The sequence below is a fragment of the Cydia strobilella genome, chromosome 16 (genome assembly GCF_947568885.1).
Source record: "Cydia strobilella chromosome 16, ilCydStro3.1, whole genome shotgun sequence".
Classification (NCBI taxonomy): domain Eukaryota; kingdom Metazoa; phylum Arthropoda; class Insecta; order Lepidoptera; family Tortricidae; genus Cydia; species Cydia strobilella.
Window position 1 is genome coordinate 11,969,805 of NC_086056.1, and position 22,217 is coordinate 11,992,021.

Here is a 22,217-nt window from a genome sequence, read left to right on the forward strand (position 1 = left end):
CTTAATTACGATAATTACTCAGAATTATCCCGAGAACTACTTTTTAGGGTTCCGTACCCAAAGGGTAAAAACGGGACCCTATTACTAAGACTCCGCTGTCCGTCTGTCCATCTGTCACCAGGCTGTATCTCATGAACCGTGATAGCTAGACAGTTGAAATTTTCACAGATGATGTATTTCTGTTGCCGCTACAATAACAAATATTAAAAAGTACGGAACCCTCGGTGCGTGAGTCCGACTCGCACTTGGCCGGTTTTTTTTAACCACCAGACCTTGTTATTGATTTCATCAATCAAAAGCCGACGAAAGTTGATCCAAATTGGGTTGGGCTCATAATCTGCCAGCTTAAAGGGATCTTCGGAGCGTCAACAACTTATTAATAAGAAGCCAGTTCATTACGGCGTGCCCTGCTCTGTCGCCGCCTACTATGATTTATGGGGCATTTAACTTTTATCGTTTAGCTAAGTGGCTCGGCGACTTTCATAAGAGAACCGAGAAAACTCATCTTGGCTAATGTTAGCTGAAAAGTTAAACAAATTGTCCTCGTACCCTTATAGAACCTTATTTCGCGCTCTAAATGCAGTCTTTAAAAAGTATCGTTAAATTACATAGTCCATAGATTCCGGAAGCTTAATAATAGCGTTTAATAGATAATCGGGGCGCATTTCACTACGCGAGTGTGTAAACTGCCGTAAGAATTTCTTTGGGTTTAATCGTATAAATCTCATTGCAATGTGAAAAACGTTAAAAAGTATTCATGTATGTTAAGTTCAAATCAAATTGACACAAAATTTTTAGTAACATTAGGTAGATTCGTGTCAGATAGCTGTCATGGTAAGGATTTATAGGAAGGAATTATACATATGTAACATACATACATACATACATATAATCACGCCTATTTCCCGGAGGGGTAGGACCACGGATTTCCACTTGCTACGATCCTGACATACGTCTTTCGCTTCCTTCACTTTCATAACATAACATTCCTCATACATATGTAACATATTTATTGCTAAGTATATCGTTTCCAAGTTTTTGGATTATCACTCGAGTCACCATTCAGTTAATATTTATTATACTAAGCAGAGACGTGTGCTAACTAGCGAAATTAGATTATTTTAATTAAAAAAAAAAACGACCAGCGCAACCGAAACCGGTACCGTTGGCTTGGTGTTCCGAAATGTCGCAACACCGAAACTTGGTCTGTATGCACTGTTTTTTAACTTTGAAAATGTTTATCAGATCGTTTTCGTGGAAGAGTGTAATTTGGCCATATTTCCAAAAGTTACAAAGATATACGAAAGGCAGAGGTATTAAAAGATGAAGGAGCTTGCGGTGCATCGTAAGGCAATAAATTTTCGAAAATCAGTTAGTAGCTTTTTTTAGGGTTCCGTATCCAAAGGGTCAAAACGGGACCCTATAACTAAGACTTCGCTGTCTGTCTGTCACCAGGCTGTATCTCATGAACCGTGACAGCTAGATAGTTGAAATTTTCACAGATGATGTATTTCTGTAGCTGCTATAACAACAAATACTAAAAACAGAATAAAATAAATAATTAAGTGGGGCTTCCATACAACAAACGTGATTATTTTGCCGTTTTTCGCGTAGCGGTACGGAACCCTTCGTGCGCGAGTCCGACTCAAACTTGTCCGGTTTTTTGGAAAATTTAAAACGGTGAAAAAAAAAAGGACAAAATTTCCTAATTTTTCGGACATTAGTACTCTGAAAACAAAAGCGGATATCAAAAAATATAAAAACAAGCTTCCAAGGCAGACAAATTGTATATATACTCGTAGTTTGTAAAAATAAATTTTACAATCAGTTGAATACTGGGCAAGTGCCCTTATTTATGATTGAATGGGTATCAGATTAGTTACCCCGAATAGTCAGATTTGTCAATGTTTCCGAAAGTTAATTATAAAAATAGACGAAAGGCATTGATGTCAAAAGATGCAGGGGCTTACGGGGTATCGTATCGTACCAAATTTTTGAGAATCAGTATTTAAATTTAAATTACGACTTCGCGGACGAAGTGATATATTTCGAAAATAAAGATAACACTTAGCAGGTAGATACATATATAGGTATATTAATACATAGATACATATCTCTTAACGAAGCAAAAGCTCTAATTAAGACATCTCACTGAAAAGTTAGCGAGTTAACCCAATCAACACCAGTGAGGAAGTCTGCATATAGAAGTAAGTTCCATAATATCGTAGGCAGTAAAAACGAGAACTAGGAATTCAAAGCTACAGATGCCTTCATTCGGCATGTTTTGAGCCGTGAACGGTAATCGAATAGCTACGAAGGTTCAAACCTTGAGGGCTGAACTTTGTATTATTAAAGTGTAGAGCTCAAAGGAAACAAAAACATGATTAATCGCACTTAAACTATCGTGAGACATATTTCAAAATATTTATCAGTACGGTTTTCACTCACTATTACTTTTAGTCGCTTTTGGCGACATGTTTCGGATTCTTTGGGAATCCTTCCTCAGGCACGAGTGTCCGCAGCGCTGCGGTTGTACGTCGTCGTAGCGACTAAAAGTAATAGTGAGTGAAAACCGTACTGATAAATATTTTAAAAACATGATTATTCATAATAATTATTAACGGGGTAATTGGATTCCTGAGATAGGTACGAGTAACTATTATAAATAAATGTAAAATACTTAGTTCTCGCTAGGTTTCATTATTAGGATAATACGGGTTCTCACGACAAAGAATATTGCTATTTGTAAAAGATTTATGTAACTCCGTATAAGATACGTAAAGTTTAAGGAAAAAATGTGCCTCGGAAAATTAAGAAAAATTATGCTCGAATAGATGGCGCTACCTTTTTGGCCTATACTCGTGTATGTTATGGTAAAAAAAAAAAACATTTCTCCATATATAAAGTTTTTGTTATTTTTGTACAATTTCATTTTTAGTTTTTATGTGTCCATAGATGGCAGTAAATTTACTGTGACTACAAAATTTATTATGATAATTAACCCTCTATACACTCTATTCTCTTTGCTACTGCGGTTAGCTCTTATCTTCAAAAATCTGCCGACCCTGCAGGTAGGCTTTCAATGCAACATGTTTTGCAAATATTGTAGATGATGTATTATATACTTCATGGCTTAAACTCGCGCACTCGCTTTTTAACCAAGTTGTAAAGTTGTAAATAGTTAATTATTTACTTTCACTTAAAGTTCTAAAAACTTAAACTCGTGATTCAGACTTCAAAATTTTGTCTTGAACAGCTTTAGTTTATAAACTTATTTTAAGTGCTGAAATCTGAATTTGCTCAAAGTTTGAGCCTTCAAAGCTAGCCTTTTCACATCACTAACCCGTGTTCGGTTCACAAGACTGGAGACTGCTCCTTAGCTAGGTGACCTTTGGAGAACCAGAGACGTAATGCCAAAGGATTGCTTAACGTAAAGGGTTAGGCCATACTGCTTTAGTTCAAAAGGAAATGTATTGTGAGGTTCTGTCTATAAAATACATTTCTTCATATAAAAATACATCTGTATTTTACTTTAACGGTGATACGATGACAAATTGATTACATACGTTTACAATGGTTATTGTAAACTTTAATTTTCTTAGAGACTAGAGGACAATAATAATTACAGTTAAAAAGAATTAAAATTGTTACATAATATTCTAAGAAACATTTGTGCGTTATAGTTTAGAAAGTTGAAAGCAAATATAATAAATACGCAAAGATGTCGACCCATTGCCGGACCTTATGTTAATGTTTCATCTGTCCAATGACCCATCCAAACGCATCCTTAATATTCCACTCATTACCAATGTTTCGACTTACCGACCCTATTACGCATGTAAACGGATTATTTTCAAAGGAAAAGCACAATATGACCTCATTTAACAGATAAGCCTTAGCACTGGAAGCCTCATAATAAGATTACAGCATTAACGTGGACACTGTTTTCCTGCGATGTTTCTCCCGTGTTGACTGTAGGTCAATTCCCTAAAGGAACAGCCTGAAATTGACTTGATTATAAAAAAAGAAATTCACGCTTAGAAAAGGAAAATCTATTCAGAAGTCGTATATTCAGGTTTTAACGATGATTTAATTCAACAGAAGTCAAGTTGGATAACAAGGGGAAAAGTTGCTATTTTAGTTTAAGGTCAAATTTAATAATGTGACTTATACCTGTACCTGGAATTTATAATTGACATACAGGTGTATTCCGATTTTAAAAACATATTATGAATTAGATCTGGATTAGTTATGGATCTGATCTGTCCGTGCCAAAAGTGACGTTACGGTTAGAAGAAATGTCACTTCGTAATAACCTATTATTAAAACCAAATTACGCCTGCTAATTACATACATTGGAAAGCTTCTGAAATAACCATTATGTACATACTATATTATTTATAATTTAAGTGTTAGATTTTACTGTTGGACAGACCAGAAGCCCGATTAAGATTTTAAAGGAGGTTTTTTAATTGAAAAGGAGTTACTTGACGACCGCCATCTTGGCGACATCGAGTCGGGATAAATTTTTTGTTTTTGCTCATTAACGTTGTTTGAAGTGTAATACTGATAGCTTATTATGCAGTAAACTAATGAAGACGTGTGCGGATAATGTAGAATTAATCTAGATACGAGTTTATCCACCGTTTTGGCGTCACCGCCAAGTAGCTCCACGTGGCCCTTGTATAGTTGCTATCGCTATACAAGAGCTCATAATATCATAACTACCGAACAACGTCGTGCTCTAAGAGCATTTGGTATTTCTACCTCTAACCGTATCTGGATAGAGCCCTAGAGGCCATAATTGTATTATTTATACTTTTACCGTACACTGGCTGATTTACATCAAGATTGAAGAAATATAACTCGATCCCACGTGGATCCCACTTTGACGTTGGCGAAATCATCGACAGTATCGATGGAGCCATTCTACATAAAGATTGATTGAAGATTTTAATTTCTTGTTATGAAGTGCCTATGGATATGAATATCACTACTGACAGCTCACAGATCATACCCATAACCATTTCATAACACGAAATTAAATACTGAACTGGGTTCCAGGCTATACCACATACATATTAGAGTATGATGTTGTAATATAAAAATAATGATAGATAGGTACTGTGGCAGCAAAATGTTTCGGAAAGTATTTTATTAATAAACGTAGGTACCCGTTTTCATTGTAGGTGTAAGTCATTTACATACACTCATGGACAAATTTAGGGAATCAAAAAAAAAAAATTAATAATTTTGATATTACTTTAGGTGCTGTAATCCAGTATTAACTAAACATTTTTTTGCGTTCCTCTAAATTTGTCCATGAGTATATAATTTGTCATTAATTTACTTTGCCTTATTCCACGGTATTCATACTCCTCGTAATGAAGCATAACCTAATTTGACACCACAAACACGCATAATTATGAATTTAAATCATGTGTCCATATTTGCGTACCTTACCCACGTAAACAGCGCTCGTGTGCTCTTTAAGTGACTTTTAGAGCTGAGCCGTGTACATTTCAAAAGTAAACATATGTTTGTAGCTCTTTGACGCTCCACTGCTCCGAAAGAAACCCGTGAAGGCGTTATCTTAATCTGGAGGCGCAGTGAGCCGTCTTTCGTCTATTGTGTCGAGTCTTTCAGGCTGACGTATGCAGGGGTCGTAGCGCGAAGGTAATATTTCTGCCCCTTTGAGTGTTCTCTTGACTCTAAGTGACAGCCCACGTTGAACACTCCTTAACGGTTCGCTGCGTTCGCCTGAGTGATTGTTGCGCTGCAAATTGGAGATACTTTTTGCTTGGAAGCGGAATGAAAGACTTAAGCGTCTGTTTTAGGTGGAAACAAAACACAAACGGTGCTTTCAAGAAAATTGTTTTAGCTAGTAAGAATTCTTAGTTGGTACAAATGGAAAATGAGTTAATGACCGTTAAAAAAACTATTATGACGGGAAGAGTAGGAGGTAAAACATACTGCTCACTGTAATAGCAGTTAACATTAACTAATAATAATAAAATAATATTTGAGCTAACTAGCTAGCTGAATAATATTTGAGTTTTCATGCTCTTTCCACTAATAAAACCTATATTGTTCTATTTTTTTAGAACAAAATTTTGAGTCCCTTTCTTCCTATAAAGCTCATCATTCTCGTTGCATTACATTTTCTAGGAATTAAACTCATCTATTAGAGTAATATTTTGTTACCCGGTAAACCACTATTACGTAAAATTCTGCTTAGTTAAAGTTAATAATATTTGTAATTTAATCATACCGTATCTATCCTCTTGCCAAATCTACTCCCGATTCGCACCATTGAACTGATGAGATGCTTAATATGCTCATTCTCTAAATACTACATGCTTTGATTACGCTGAGCGCTCTATCTATTGTTGATTAGCAGGCTATATTACTTTAGATAATTAATAATTAATAACGGAGTTACTGTTAGAGCGTTTTCACATTGTACGATCCGATATCGGATGTAGGATCCTACATCCGCGTAGTCTGGTCGCGGGGGCGCGCCCGGCCGCCGTCTTTAGCGGTCACGCACACTACAACAAGCATTATGCCTACACATACTCACACAAATAAATATTATCGGTCCGACATGGCTGAATTTATCGGAAGCGCCTTTCCGATATCGGATGTCGGAAAGCGCCTATGATAAAAACAGCTGGAGGAGAGTGCCATTGGTCCGCATTTTTTGCGTTTTATATCGTTTTTTAGCAATAATGATTTATTAAATGCATAAATAAATACAGAGAAACACATATATCTTACATTTTACTTCCTTCCGACATCCGATATTGGATAGGACAATGTGAAAACCCTGTTAGGCTAACCTTTTATAGATAGATAATCTGTTTATTTTATCCCATTGAACACTGCAGATTATTTAGCTTTCAAAGCGATTAAAGCATAATAACTAGGTATTATTGAGATAACTAGTGTTCAAACTCGATTGTACGATAAGACTTTCGTTTTGACAAACTCGATGTAAATAGATTTATGAAAGCGCTGACTTTTCGGTCTTTATTTTTGTAGTGACTTCAAAGAATAGTGCATCAAGAGTTCATGTACCGTACATACAGTAAAGTTCTATACAATATCTGACCATCCATTATAATGGGCTAACAATAAAATTAATAATATTTGTGACCGCATTGCTTGTCCCGATATATCTGAGAAATAAAAGTGTTTAAGTTTGAGCAAAAACGCCTATTTATTTACATACAAATATTAAGCGCCAGAAGTCAGAAAAACTTGAGGACTATTCAATTTTTACAAAATTGGCTCGTGCTTAACACTAATTTAACGAATATCATAGCATACGAAATTTCAAAAACGAAATCGAGGAAAGCTTACTCATCATTTTCAGAGACTTTAATCTGGACGCAACCGTCGCAAAATTAATATTTATTCTTCATCACAATTTTCGAGGCCCGAAACGTGCATTGTAATTAGTAATTAGGAACGCAGACTAATTATTAAGAGCCCTCGACTGCTAAAATAACATAAAACATCATGTCACTGCTCGAGTTCCATAAGGTCGGGTGTGAACATCCGACCAGAGTGGCATTTTTAACACAATGAAAATATTTTGCGTATTTTATTTACCTATAGGTGCTACATATTATATTTAATTTTACATGGGTTGGATTAGAAAAATCACTTCTTTTTGGTATAAGTAAATAAATAATGTTAAAATGGTTTTTCTGATCCAGGTAAAAATTCAAAGGTTTCAACCGTAATAATAATAAAACAATCGGCCAAGTGCGAGTCGGACTCGCGCACGAAGGGTTCCGTACCATTACGGAAAAAACAGCAAAAAATCACGTTTGTTGTATGTTTTTAGTATTTGTTGCTATAGCGGCAACAGAAATACATCATCTGTGAAAATTTCAACTGTCTAGCTATCACGGTTCATGAGATACAGCCTGGTGACAGACGGACAGACGGACAGACGGACAGTGGAGTGGAGTGGAGTGTAATAGGGTCCCGTTTTACGGGTACGGAACCCTAAAAAACATGCTTTCTCTCTCATAGGTCATGAACAAGTGCAAGTGCAATTTTTCACATTCGACCTTATGGAATTGGAAACTGTGGCGTGATGTTTTTCTTGTACCTAACCGTACTTGTAAAGGTTATTTTAAATACATAAGTGGTTATTCACCTTTAATCCTTAATTTGGAGTGTCAAATTAATATTTCCTGTATCTTTTATTATACATATATGTATATATTAAGTGCTAGAAGATCTGAGCGAATAAATTACATTTTAAGTATAATGGTAGCTCAATTTAGCGGTTTGAATGGAATAATTACATTGTGACACGACCACTCGCAACGATTGTCTTAAGCGAGGTTTAGACTAGCAACAACTTGCACGCAATTTTCAATACATTGCGGTATCTGGTCAAACTTTTGAATGCAGTTTACCTCAGTAGTCGGCAATGTAACGTAAATTGCATGCAAGTTCTTGCTAGTCTATACCTCGCTTTACGGCAAGGTGCAAGTTGGTTAATAAAACCAAAGATAGATATAACTCCGTAATAGATGGATACAGTCTAAGGAAAAAACGTCGAAAATCAAGAAAATTTGATTCTCGTTCAGAGGGCGCTACTAGTTTTGGCCTACAGTCGTATAGATGGCGTTGACGGTTTCGTTTGTTATTTAACAATTTTAACGCATATTAGTGAAAGAACATGGGTCAAAATCATCAAAATAATTAATGCAAATAAAAAAAATCATTTATCTATATTTAAATACATTTTATCGTATTTTTACAAATCTTCAATTTTAGTTTTAAAGTGTGTCGACAGATGGCAGTGAGTTTAACGGGGTTACAAAATTTACTATGACAGTACCGCTCTAGTATAAGTTACTCTATGATAAAACTTAATACAATGTCGAATAAGTTATTGCACCCTTAAAGATACCTAATAATAAACTATTAAGACAGCTGAATTGGGTAAAATTGTTGAAAAATTGCATCTACTTATTGATTTTAACACCTGCAATTTTTTTTGCAAATTATCAGCAAAGTTTTGATTCTCATTGAGACCAATCGATCCCATCTCTGTCAAGTTTTTACTTATTATATGTATTTACAATAAGGTAGGATAGATAGATAATAGTACGATATAGTTGGAAAATCAGCCTGTATATTTCCATGGAAGGCAGAATATACGCAGCAAACTCTCTTAATTAAAAGTGGAGTGTAACGTTCAAGAACAACAAAACAGGTTTGAATAAAACAATATTGAGTCACAGTCGCATCTCATTTACCTTTTCAACTTACGGCGACACCCATTTACGTAGCGGTCCTAATATTAGCAGGAGCAGGCGTAATATATTTTGGTATTAACTACCCCATAAATATTTCTATAACATTAAATTATAAAAATGTCATATACTAAAAAAAAAAGACATATACTAAGAAAAAATGACCAAGGCCTCCAGTGCCCCAGGCTGGAATCGAACCAGCGTCCTCTGCTATCGCGGCAGGTGCCTGTGCCATTCGGCCACTGGGCCACAGCGGCATAGGTCGAAATTTTCCAAGTATATGCACTTGTTACTGAAGGCTAAGGCGCCCCCTGGCCATCCCTAAGGTAGAACAGTATGGTTTGACCTTCTAACTGAATCATCCATGTGATTTCGAGCTAGCGAGAGAGATGGCGCTGCCAATCAATACTGTTAGAAGTATTAGAACAAATTAAATTATTTACAGAAAATACTTTAATTTGTTTGTTTAATAATTTAATTTGTTCTAATACTTCTAACAGTAAAATTAAATTTGTTCTAAAATATCCAAGGCGTCTTACTAATGGATTGGTCAGAATGACTTGTATTTCCAGCGATCACGCTGGTGGGTTGCCTTATCTTTATAATTGACAAGGATTTCCTACATTAGGCTCACCTCAACTGTAAATAATTTGTGTTTATGCGCTAATAGCTCATGTTAACGATCTTCGTAATGGATTGAAATATGTCGACCGATATCGACTTAGACCCGATCAGGTTTATGTGTCGTAGTCGTTATTCTTTTACATTGCTACCTTATATTATAAGTAAGTATTCTGAAGTATGTTTTATACTTAAAATCGCTGTAAGACCGCCTCCGCCCTTATCCTAGGTGCAGCGTTCTGTGCTGCTTGTAAGAGCTGCAAATATTTACCGCGCGCTGACGCCGACGCCGCTCCCAACTAATTCTGGAGCATGCCGTTTGTGGCAAGCTCCAGTTAAATGACTGCGCTAAAAGTCTATACGGGGTCGGAATGAGCGTGCAAGACGATTGACAGGCCATGATTACGAGAACTAAATGCTCAGCGTTTGCCTTAATTGCCAGGTGACTATTTAGTTGCGGTTTGCAGTCAACGGCTATCGCTTTAAAGTTTGATTGAAAATATTGGTAGCGACAAGAGAGTAGGTAGAGTCATATGTAGAGTAATCAAGTAATTGATGATACTATTGATAGGCTCAGTTCGACCGCAGCAAAACGTTATTTCAAGGAGACGAACGTCCTACAGAACTTTTTGTAACATTTTGAAAGTAGGCGACTGAAAAAGCGTATCTAATCACTCAAACTGCTAGCAGCGCAAAAGCAAAACAACGAAAGTTAATTGCTACACTCGACAACTTTGCAACGAAGGAGAAACCTTGTTAAATTATAGGTAAACTCTACAGTCTTTATCAGCGCTACCTCAGATTACAAAGCGTTTTAATATGTTGAAGCAATTTCTTTTCGCGTCATAAAATTTTGCAGTGAAGCCGGGTCAGTAACAAAAGAATGACTAATGACTTCGTAAAACAAAGTTGGGATTTTCGAGAAAGTTCCCCGCTACAAGAGGCTGGGTTATCTTGTGATTTGTCACTGTTGTTGAGCGATGGCGCGCTGTTGGATTATCTAAGTTTTGTATATTTTATACAATTAATTAACACAGATTTTTTGTTTTGTAGTTTGGACAAATTTGAGCTAAGTCAGTCTAATTTTATTCAGTGATTAAGAGATTAATGAACGATGTTTATTATTTTTGAATAAGGCTTCGTAAAACGTGATAAATTCCAAAAGAACAAGAAAGGTCCAAAAATCACTTTTCATTATACGTAGCTTTATCTGATTACTTTCTTACGTTTTTTAAGACATTGCACGCTCGGTTCAAAAATTAGGTAGGCCTGGTATAAAAAAAAAAAGTATTTACTGAATCAAACAACGCTCTTAGCAACTCATGTTGTTTTTAAAGACCTATCGAATGATGTGATTTTACCTAAAAAAATGTTTGAGTGCCCCCCCTAAAAATACCTATATTTTTATAAATTTTAACTTCTAAATTATTTAAGTAGGGGCTCACAAAATATTTCATAAAATAATTTGATGTGTTCCCTAGTTGAACCCTAAAAATAACCTTACATTTTTACCAGTCAGTTAAAAATTGAGTTTTCCTCTCTCCGTTTGTTAAACCGATTACCTTTTCAACAGATCAACGAATTCATGTATTGTTGTATATGCAAGAAAAACCTAGCGGCTGATTCCTGTTTAACAATTTGATATGGTTTTCATTTTATTTTGACACGACTTTGACCGTGAGCACCAATCAGCGTAGCGTCTCAAGCTGATTGGTTGTGACGAAATGCAATTAGGAGTCGTCTTATAAGGATTTTCGCTCGCACTTTTTCGTGCGCGTGAGATGCCTGATAACACGACAAAATCGTATCAAAGGGAGATGGAAACCAAACCAGAGAAACAGAATCAGCCGCCTAGGGTTTACCTTTCGCGTCAGTATCGCAGGGGAATTGCGTTAAACATTCATCGAGCTATTTTCCAATAGGCTCTTTGCAGTTCACACTCATCGTTGGGGTAAATTGAAGAGTTACAGTTGTTGTTGATGTTGAATGACATCAATTTTAAAATACATTTATAAACAGAATAAGTTACCCTTTTAATTTGTAACCATTTTATTTCGACGTAAACAATAGGATATGGAGGAGACAGTAAAAGTTATAAAAAATATAATAATATGTGTATATCTTGAGGAATCTTCAGTATAATTTTCAGTACAGGATTTCTACTAATACTGAACAATTTTTATTATGGGGCCTACCCGGAACACGCAAAAAAATCAGCAATCTGATACATTTTGGCGAATCACGTGTCAATGTTTTCTATGGAAAAGCAATTTTATTTCACTATTTCGGGGTTGGCGATGTAGCAAAAATTGTTCAGTATGACTTACCTGTATATATTCACCCCTCAGAATATGGTCAAACATAACAAAATCAGCCTGTATATCTAGGACGTTTGCAAGCACCTGAACATAGCGTCTACTCATTATACTCAACAATGACTAATCAAGTAATCACTAACAGAGATTGAGGGCTATTTAGAGATATGTGAACGAAGCCTGCCACCAAGTTCGGCGATAATCCTCTGTCAATTACGTATTGAGAAGGGTCCTGTGCACGACAAATTGAATGGTCTGAGACGCCCCAACTGAACTGACTGGCAATTTTTACCACTAAGGGCAGGGACTATAAGCTTAAGGATCGATATAGGGGATAACGAAATGTATGGGCGGCGATTTTATGATAGGCCACCTACATATCTTTGTTTCACGCAAAAAGGATTTATTAAGGCTATTCTTGAGCTGGATCGTGGCGATTCTTTTGTTTTGTTATCCCATTCGTTTTAGGTTTTGTTAATTTCAAATGTTAGGTGGGTAAGCTTGGTTTGGACTCGTATTTATTTTTTGAGGTCAAAGGTTTAGGGCGCCTAGCAAAGAAGACAATAGTACATTGTCAAATGCTAAACGAATAGAAAAAAATCGGCCAAGTGCGAGTTGGACTCGCGCATGAAGGGTCCCGTACCATTATCTATAAAAACACAAAAAAATTTGGTACGTTTGTTGTATGGGAGCCCCCTGTAATATTTATTTTATTCTGTTTTTTAGTATATTTGTTGCTATAGCGGCGGCAACAGAAATATTTAGCGGCAATAAAAAGCATCTAAACGTGAGGTCGAGGTCTTCATTTTATAACAGGGGTTTAGTTGGTGTAAGTTTTGGTTTAAATTGGTTAAAATAAAACAGATAAAATTATCAGGAATTTCTAAACAAGATTATTTGTCCAGCCACACTGGCACCGTCTCACCTCCACTAATATAAAAGCGGGCGGAGCGGCGGAAAGCGCCGAAATTTTAAAACGTAATAAATATAAGAGCCTCGGTAGAGAGTACCATTCGGAGTTGAAACTCTAGGTCCATGGGGTCCCAGCGCACACAAGTTGTTTGCAGAATTCGCGAAGCGTCTGGTTGACGTAACTGGTGACCAAAGAGCTGGCGGCTTCCTCGCACAACGTATCAGCATTGCGATACAGCGAGGAAATACCGCCAGCATCCTTGGTACAATACCTCAAGGGCCTATTTTAGATTTAAGTTATTTATTATTAATTTCGTTTAGTGGTACCTGTATATATCTTGTAACTAGATTTGATTTGACACTTCATAAAAGAGGTAACTAACTTTCAGATAAAATTCTCACAACAATTACCATAACCACCCAAAATTCCGCGCTAAAGGAAAAAAGCTAAAATCCAAGATAATAATTCACGCCCTTGAAATTTGTTTTTCAAGTTTCTTTAGCGTTGTGTAACTTTGTTTTACGAAACCATTAGTCATCCTTTTGTTAGCGATTGCGACGGGAAATTTTTCACGATGAGACAAATTTCGAGAATAAATTAACCGTTGTTGTAATCTTGTGTAATAAAAACGGAGGGGGAAGAGTTCCGCCTTAATACCAACTTCATTTTAAAAGGCATTAAGTGCCTTTCATTTCCGTCTATAGTTACTCCCTTTTTACCTTGATCGTGCAGTCTATCAGCATTTTTAACAAAAGGTAATAAGGATCTATGAATTATATTTAAAGATACGTCTTTTTTCTTTGAAGTTAGAGTCTACCTGCCTCTTGTTATTTTAATCCGGGTAACTTTTGGAGGTAAATCAGAAACAACGTTAAGAATATTTTAAATGATTACTTAGCTCAGTTAGTGTAAAGATAGGCATTTGGGGACTTTTGTGTTAAGTTACTAAGAACGGTACTGTATAATTCAAATTATAAATAGATTATCAAATCGCTCTACCTGTACCTACTGATGAATTTAATTTTTTTTTCACAATTGTTTAAAAATAGCATAAACTTAATATTCAGTTATGATTTAAAAATTCTCTTGCAAATGGGACACGAATACCCATAAGACAAAATGGTTAAAATAGCATAGATTGTTCATGACTTCTTAACAGTTGTATCTTCTAATTCAGTCCGTTTGGTAACAGACACACAGACATTTATTTTCGCGCTTATAATATTACTAGGGATAAGATAACATAGGTGAGATTTTTTTTCTGTAGTGATGCACTGGACTTTTTTTTAGGATATGTACATTTAATGTTATTTGTGCCCAGAATCATGAGCTGATTCCATGCTCCTAGGTAAGAAACAATGTCCCATAATTTTCATACATTTTACGTACTTTCCATTTCGTTACCGCCGTACTCGGCCGTGCAAAGTGTTTGAAAAATGGTAACGGAATGGAAAATTGAAACTTGTAGTTTGTACTAGTAGGAACGAAGGAGTTCGTGATTCTGAGTAGGAAAAACATTAAATTTACCTATTTTGGCAAAAAGTCCAGTGCATCACTACAGAAAAAAATGCCCAGGTACGTTATCTGACACTAAAAATAATAACGTCAGAAATATTCACTTAATATTGCTTGTTTTTCGCTTTTCATTCTAATGCTCAAAAATGTTTTGATGAATGAGCCGGAGGTCTCTGTTATTCGGAATCCCCCATACAATTCGTAGCGAAGGGGCCTAAGTAAAGAAAAATTCCTGAAAAAACCATCTTTTATAGCAGAATGGTATGATGAAGACTGAAAGTCTCTCACTGTTAATACGGTTCCATTAGTCATTCTTTTATAACCGAAGTTCTTTGTTGGGGAGGAAAATCGTTTTAATGAGCTCACGATTGTTTATAAGATTATAGACTTAACTTGAAAAAATGGGAAAATAAATTTTGTTACCGTATAGCGTTGACAGTAGTGACAACAGTGACAACTTCTAGCTTCTTGGGACCTATCCACTATTACAATCGTATATCGACGAACGTCATACGAAATAGTTATTTGTGCAACAAGAGAGGAAAGTTGGTTTTTCTTGCGAGTGTTGATTTTGAGTCCCGAGCAAGCGAAAGATTTTATAATTGAATCACGAGCGAAGCGAGTGATTTTAAGTTAGAATCTTGAGCGTATCGAGGGACTCAAAAACACGAGATGTAAAACAACTTTGCTCTCGTGTGACACATATAATTTTTCACCTCAGTAGTGAGAACATATTAAAGGTTAAAATGTATTTCAAATTACACAGAATAATACAGAAAAAAAGAAAAACAGTATGCAGTGGTAGTTAATGGCCTTCACTAAATTAAAAAGCTACTTTGTTTCACTCCCAGGAGTGAGGAATGTCGCAATTTCCTCACTCCAGGGAGTGACGAAAGTAGGCTTCTTCGAGCTGCTTGAAAAGTAAATATTGTATCGGGATGTTCGACGCAAAAAAAAGTCAAGTGAATCCATACATTACGAGTATTTAAGTCTCGGTTTTCGTTTACTATCAACTATTGTCGTCTTGGCTAGGCCCCCTGCGGTGGCAGCATGGTTCCATTTTTATCGCCTGTCACTATGACCGTCACTTTAGCACTTGCATACTTGTTAGAAGTGTTAGAACGAGACAGGCATGGCGACATTAAACGAATATTTAATTTCATTACGTAAGTCGGAGGCAAACTACGTTAAATAAATATAATAAATAAATAAATAAAACGTTTATTGACAGGCAAGGATCACCCATGAAAAATTTACAGACATAATTACAATTACACTATTTAACATATATATTGTAAGTTTAGTTAAGTATATAACAATTGCTATATACTTAACTAAACTTACAATAAATAAATTGCAACTATGTCACGATGTCTTTGAATTACAAATAATATACATACATATACAACAACCGATGCAATAGAAATTAGTGCTGGAGCCTATTTTATTAGTATGAAATGCTAATTTGCAAAATTCGATAAAGGAGTTGTCCCATATATGCTCTGTCTAGGTTAAAGTAATCTGTGAAGGTAGCACGTGTAACAGAAAAATATTTTCTAGAATATAAACGAGATAGCGAGTAAACTATAGGTATGTGAACTTTGCCTCCAACCCGTGCCTTATTGTACCTATTCTAGGCTTTTGTGTGCCCCTAACCCGGTGTAGCTTGTATACACAGCGAAATCTGAGATGTAGGTGATCGAAAATAACAGGGTTTATTGAAAGGTAAACTTTACCTATAGACGATATCAAAGTTTCTATTTGATTAGTTTCGTTATTTCATACTCTTGATAAGCTTTTTTTTTAATGAAAATAGAAAAATCGACATCAAAAAAGGATGTTATCCATTTTTTTATGCGCTAGCAACTTATGTTTGAAGTCGGTGCCAAGGAAGAAATAAACATAAATGTGTAGTACAAAGGCTAGCTTATCCTAAGAGGCATCTTTTTCAGTTAACCTATACCTAAAGGAGTAATTAAAAGCTATACCTAAAGTAGTTACAAATACAAATTGTTTATTTTACAAAAATAAGTTTAAACAGTGTTACATGTTATACTGACCTTCACACTAGTTATACCACACTCCATATTAAATAAATATCTTTTTATATACTTAAATACATAAATAAATAGAAGTATATATTATGAACGCACACATCTCCCTACCTGCCAGTAGGTTCTTCGTCTAAGAGCCATAGTTTTTTAAGTTTATATTTTAGCGATGCCACTGTTTGACACTGTCACAAAGGAGGTGGTAGCGCGTTCCAAAGCTTAACAGAATATATGGTGAATGATTTGTTATATGATCGGTGTTTGTGAATAGGGATATAGAGGGAAAGATCGGTGCTAGAGCGTGGTCAGTAGGAATGTTACCGGGAACGGCACAACTCTAAACGTATGCATGTTTCTACGGCGGTGGATAGGTAACCACTTAAGCGATTAAAAACCGACTTCAAAAAAGGATACAATAAATAATTTTAGCTTTCTTTACGAGTTTTTACTACTAAATAAAACTTGAAGACGTTTAGACACACACACACACACACACACACACACACACAAACACACACACAATACACACATTTGGTAGACTAAGTGTAAGGCCTGAGTGGACGCTCGAAGCGGAGCGTTCGGCGGGGCGTGCAGCGTGGCGTCGGGCTCACAAGTGATTTTGAGCAGCATGCACTAAGGCCGCTCCTATACGTTTGCATTTGTTTAACATGCACGCCGCACGCCCCGCCCCGCTGCACGCCCAACTCGAGCGGCCTTACACTAAGAATTAGTAAAAAAAAACGAAAATTGATTTGCAATAAAGTCCTCGTTAGAGAGGTCATAATAGATTGGCGTTTTCTCAGATACAGAGGTCAGTCCTATAACATTCCTAAAGAAACAATCGGGAAAAAGTGTTCTTTCAATTATACCTACTCTCAGTAAAAGAGGTAAATTTGACTCTCTGTCTCATCAATTATAGAGGTAATGTGACTATAAAATCGAAAGTGCTAATCCCAGTTTATAAAGAGCTATAGAGGGTTCTCACCTTATCCAGGTCCCACTTAACCAAGTTTCACTGTATTTATAATAACAATTATATTGTATTTGATGTTATTTTATTTACGAGTTACATATATCTATATCCATATTCTAGCCTAGCACCCATAGCAAGCGTTGTATAGATTGGGACTAGGTTGCTCCGTTTAAGACTGTCAATCAATCAATCAATCAAACTTATTGATAAAATAGAAGTATTTTACATGACAACACATTGTTTCTATTTAATATGATCACAGATTATTATTTTATAAATAAGAACATTACTTACACAGAATAGTCACATGTTACAGGAATAATTATATCAAGGTACATTATTATTTTGGGTCAAATTATTTCAACTTATTTTAATACGAATTACAAACTGATTTATATTACATTTAATTATAATTATACATTTTTTTAATTATCAAAAAGATTAAAAGTATTACATGTAGTCAATATTAATATTTTGTCTCCAAATCTAAATCTGTCGCCAAATATATTTTATTTATGTTCATAAAATAATGTATTCAGGTTAGGGTCATTAGTGTATAGATAAAACGATAATTTAACGTCAACATAATCATTATTCACATGACAAAACAGAAGGAAACTGTCACATCGTCAACTAGTCAAACATGCCGCCCTAAACAAATGTAATAAGTCAAGCAAACTAAGTGGTGTTGTGTTGTTTTATAATGCCCGGAATCACCGGTCGGCGGTCATGATTTATTCAAAGCTGGGCCCTGAATTTCGGTGCCAGCCCTATTGAAAAGTCAGGGATATATTCCTAATTACTTACCTAATATGACTCAAAAACCAGGATAAATTCACGCTTCGCGAGTGTATGGTTTTTATACGCAACTAGTTTTAAGTAACACTGGTTGGCACATCACTATTAGGAATATATGAGTACTCCGTGCATTGTCGTGGGCGACAGGAAACTTTTGTAGATGCTCATTCATTTAGTATACAGCAGCTGGGTGCTTTAATCCTCTTATGAATTCTAACCTTCAAACCTTCAAGAAAAGAGCGTACTCCCATCTTAAAGGCCGGCAACGCACTTACAACCCCTCTGGTGTTGCGGGTGTCCATGGGCGGCGATAATCGCTTACCATCAGGTGATCCGTCTGCTCGTTTGCCTCCTATTTCATAAAAAAAAAAAAAAAAAAAAATTTAAGTATCTGGGGCTTTGATAGAAACTGATCAAGTCGCAATTGGACTATAGGAACAGAATGGATTATATAGTGGAAATGGATATAGAGAACGTGCAAACGTATCTGTTTCCCTGGCAATAATAAGACAAGTTTGTTAGATTCAACTTAATGGAATCACAATCACGTATGCTAGGTAATTAAGATGATCAAATTATTTGGTCAAATCCAAAACATCGGTGTTTTGGATTTGACGACTGGTAATTTCTATGTCCAAAACGTCGTAATAAAATTTAATAATAAAGTTAATTTATGTTTCATTTTATTAAACAAATCAAATTGTTTTTTAATAATTTTAGCATTAAGAGGAGATCCCCTGGAAGATTTTTATGACACTAGCTTCTGCCCGTGACTTCATCTGCTTAAAATTATGATGATGATTGCTAAAACTATCCTCTGTCTTTCCCCGGTTCTTAAACTATATCCATACTAAATTTTATCTTAATAACTTAAGCAGTTTTAAACATGAAGAGTTAACAAATAGACTGTTACTTTCGCAATAATATTAGTAAGCATTAAAATGTATAAAACAATACATATTGAAAATACTTTTTCATAAAATAGAGTGTCGCGTTGTCACTAAAACCAACTGTGTCCGACAAGCCAACTGTTTGTTTTAATTACTGTATTTCGGTGATGGTGAACGTTGCATTGGGGTTTAAATAAAACGAGTGCCACAGTTGAATTTCGGTGGTAAAGCGGCGCGCTAAACCAGTCTGTTATTTTGTAATTTTTCGTTCACTTGTCCGACGGCAGACAAGCTGGTGCAGCGGCTGCGGCTGGGTTAACAAACTAGCTGTAGAATAAATTCAAAATGTATTCTATAACTAGACTTCAAGGGCATTTTCACAAGTCAATACAACATTTACAGTGACATCATACATGAAATACATTGAATTATTAACCAAGGGATGAAAGGCACTCATTTCTGCCGCGGTAGTTTGGCACTCGAACGCAGTGATGACGATTACCGGCCCAATTTGAACAATGCTTATAAGATGTCAAGCAGTACGATACCGATCTGTCAGTGTCAAAAGTGACGTTTTTTGGTTGAAGAAATGTCACTTTTGACACTGACAGATTGGTATCGTACCGCTGTGTCTTCTTATAAGCATCGTTCGAATCGGGCCGTAAGTAGAATAGAATAAGATATGGTGTACAAATACGCCGTTAACGTAAATGTATTTCTAATATTCCGAGATTATGTGTAAAATTACAATGCATTTGAATAAGAACATAGTAGGCACTTCTAAACTTCAATTATTACTAAGCGGAAAAGTTTCACATTTCATACGATCATTCTAATCTAAATTAGCAAAGTTTTATTCCGAACAGTATATTATCTTATTGGTTTTTTTTGGGGACAATCTTACACAAATCGTCCTAGCCCCAAACTAAGCAAAGCGTGTAAGCGTGTTAGCGTGTCTAGGCGACGATATATAAATACAAATACAAAATACAAATACAAATGTTTTATTTCGGAAATAATATAATATCTAGGAGACCAAGCTTTGCTCGGAAAACATAAAAAACCCCCATATAGCAAATTTCATCGAAATCGTTAGAGCCGTTACCGAGGTCCCCGAAATATATATATATATATAAATAAATAAATTCATTATTTGGCAGGTAAGAAACCCAATTTTTACAATCTAATATAAAGGTGTAAAAATAAACAAAAAATACAGTACAAAATACTAAAACTTACAACCTAAAACAATGAAATAAAACATTTACAAACTTATGCACTAAAGATGGCCGTTCTCGGATCGGTGCAGTTTTCGCCAATGTTTGTTAAATTCGTCACTGTAGTCTTTAGCTACCAGTGACAGAATTTCATTGTTAGAGGCTAGCAGTCTCGCCCGGAAGGCAGCCGACCTGGCTCTCAGAACTCAGAATGGCGAAGAAGTTAGGGACTCTCGCGTCCGCAAGCATGCCCTTCGCACTGCAGAAACGCGGTAATTTCAACAAAATACGAAACGCGTTGTTGTACTGTACCCTCAGCGCGTTGAAGGAGTGCCTGGTGTACCTGTTCCAAAGCTGAAAGAATTCCTCGTTTAAAGGTAGAAGATAAATACGAACCCTTCAATTAAGATACTTATACTGTGTCGAAGTAGATTAAAGACAGCTCGTCAGCGTCTCGTGACAATAAACAAATTTCGTTTAACTTTGAGTTTCCTAATGAATAAAGTTTCAATAAGACAATACTGACTTAGCTTTGACGTGATGCCATTGCTTTGTCCTATAAAACGCAAGAAATATTAATATTATACTAATATTATGTAATGTAAGGAACCCGAAGGATTGTAATGGTATTCCTGATTTTATTTAGAAACTAAAATGTCATTTCGCAGATAATGCCATGCTTCAAAAACATTTCTTTTCATGTCTTGATCTTTGCCACGCCGTACGTGTTCTTTGCTTTCACTCATAGCTCTCTTTGTCCAATCCATGTGTATGATTGTGTTATTAACATTACCTATTTCATAATCCGCTTCGCAATTTGGCTTTAAGTGAGAGTGAACATAACGAATTTTGTGTTGTAACGGCCTGTAGGTACTCGTATATTGCATCTTTGTTACTGGCAAACTATCCTTATTACGTACCTACTTTAAGCGCGCGGTTGTTTTATGCGATAAACGCAGCGATAAACGCAGCGTTAAACGCGATGCGTTTGCCGCACACACATTTAACATCAGATAATATAATGAAACGCATTGACATTTTTTCTACATTTCATTGACACATGCATTCAACGCTGCGTTTATCGCATAAAACAACCGCGCGCTTTAAAATGCAAATAATTAATTTGTGCACTAGTTAGTAACAACTTCAGAAACAGCAAAAAAAACTATAATTTGTATTCGTTTTGTTTACTTATGTGGTTGCGATAGTGCGTAACTTTAGTACATGAGTTATGTCACTAGGTACCTATGAGTTCCTGTAATTGGCTCCCTGTATCTACTAGAAAGTTTAATATCACAGCTAATGGTTGATATTTCACTTACTAGGTACCACGTGATACCACGATTAGGTACAAAATATTATTTACAGTACATATGGTGCTACTTTTCCACACTAGTGCGTAAATTAGCACATTTCGTAACTATGTAAAAAATTTAAACTGCCATATGTACTGTAAAACGTACGATACACGTGCGAATAGGTAATTCGCAACTCGTGTCGATTTAAAACACTTCCTTCGGTCGTGTTTTAATTTATCGCCACTCGTTTCGAATTTCCTCTTTTACGCACTTGTATCGTAAATAACTATTTTGAATTAGGCGTTAGGGCGTTACTGAAATCCAGAGTAATTACTACAATCA

At 35.8% G+C, this 22,217-nt stretch overlaps 1 protein-coding gene across 1 annotated transcript in view; it reads left to right on the forward strand.

The window, feature by feature from the left end:
- LOC134748598 (serine/threonine-protein phosphatase 4 regulatory subunit 3) overlaps positions 1-20,808 on the forward strand; it is a 148,943-nt gene extending 128,135 nt beyond the window's left edge. Inside the window, exon 11 of the transcript XR_010128422.1 lies at positions 20,798-20,808. The gene's annotated coding sequence lies outside the window, so the exon portion shown is untranslated. The remainder of the gene's footprint in view (positions 1-20,797) is intronic.
- The last annotated feature ends 1,409 nt before the right edge of the window (positions 20,809-22,217 follow it).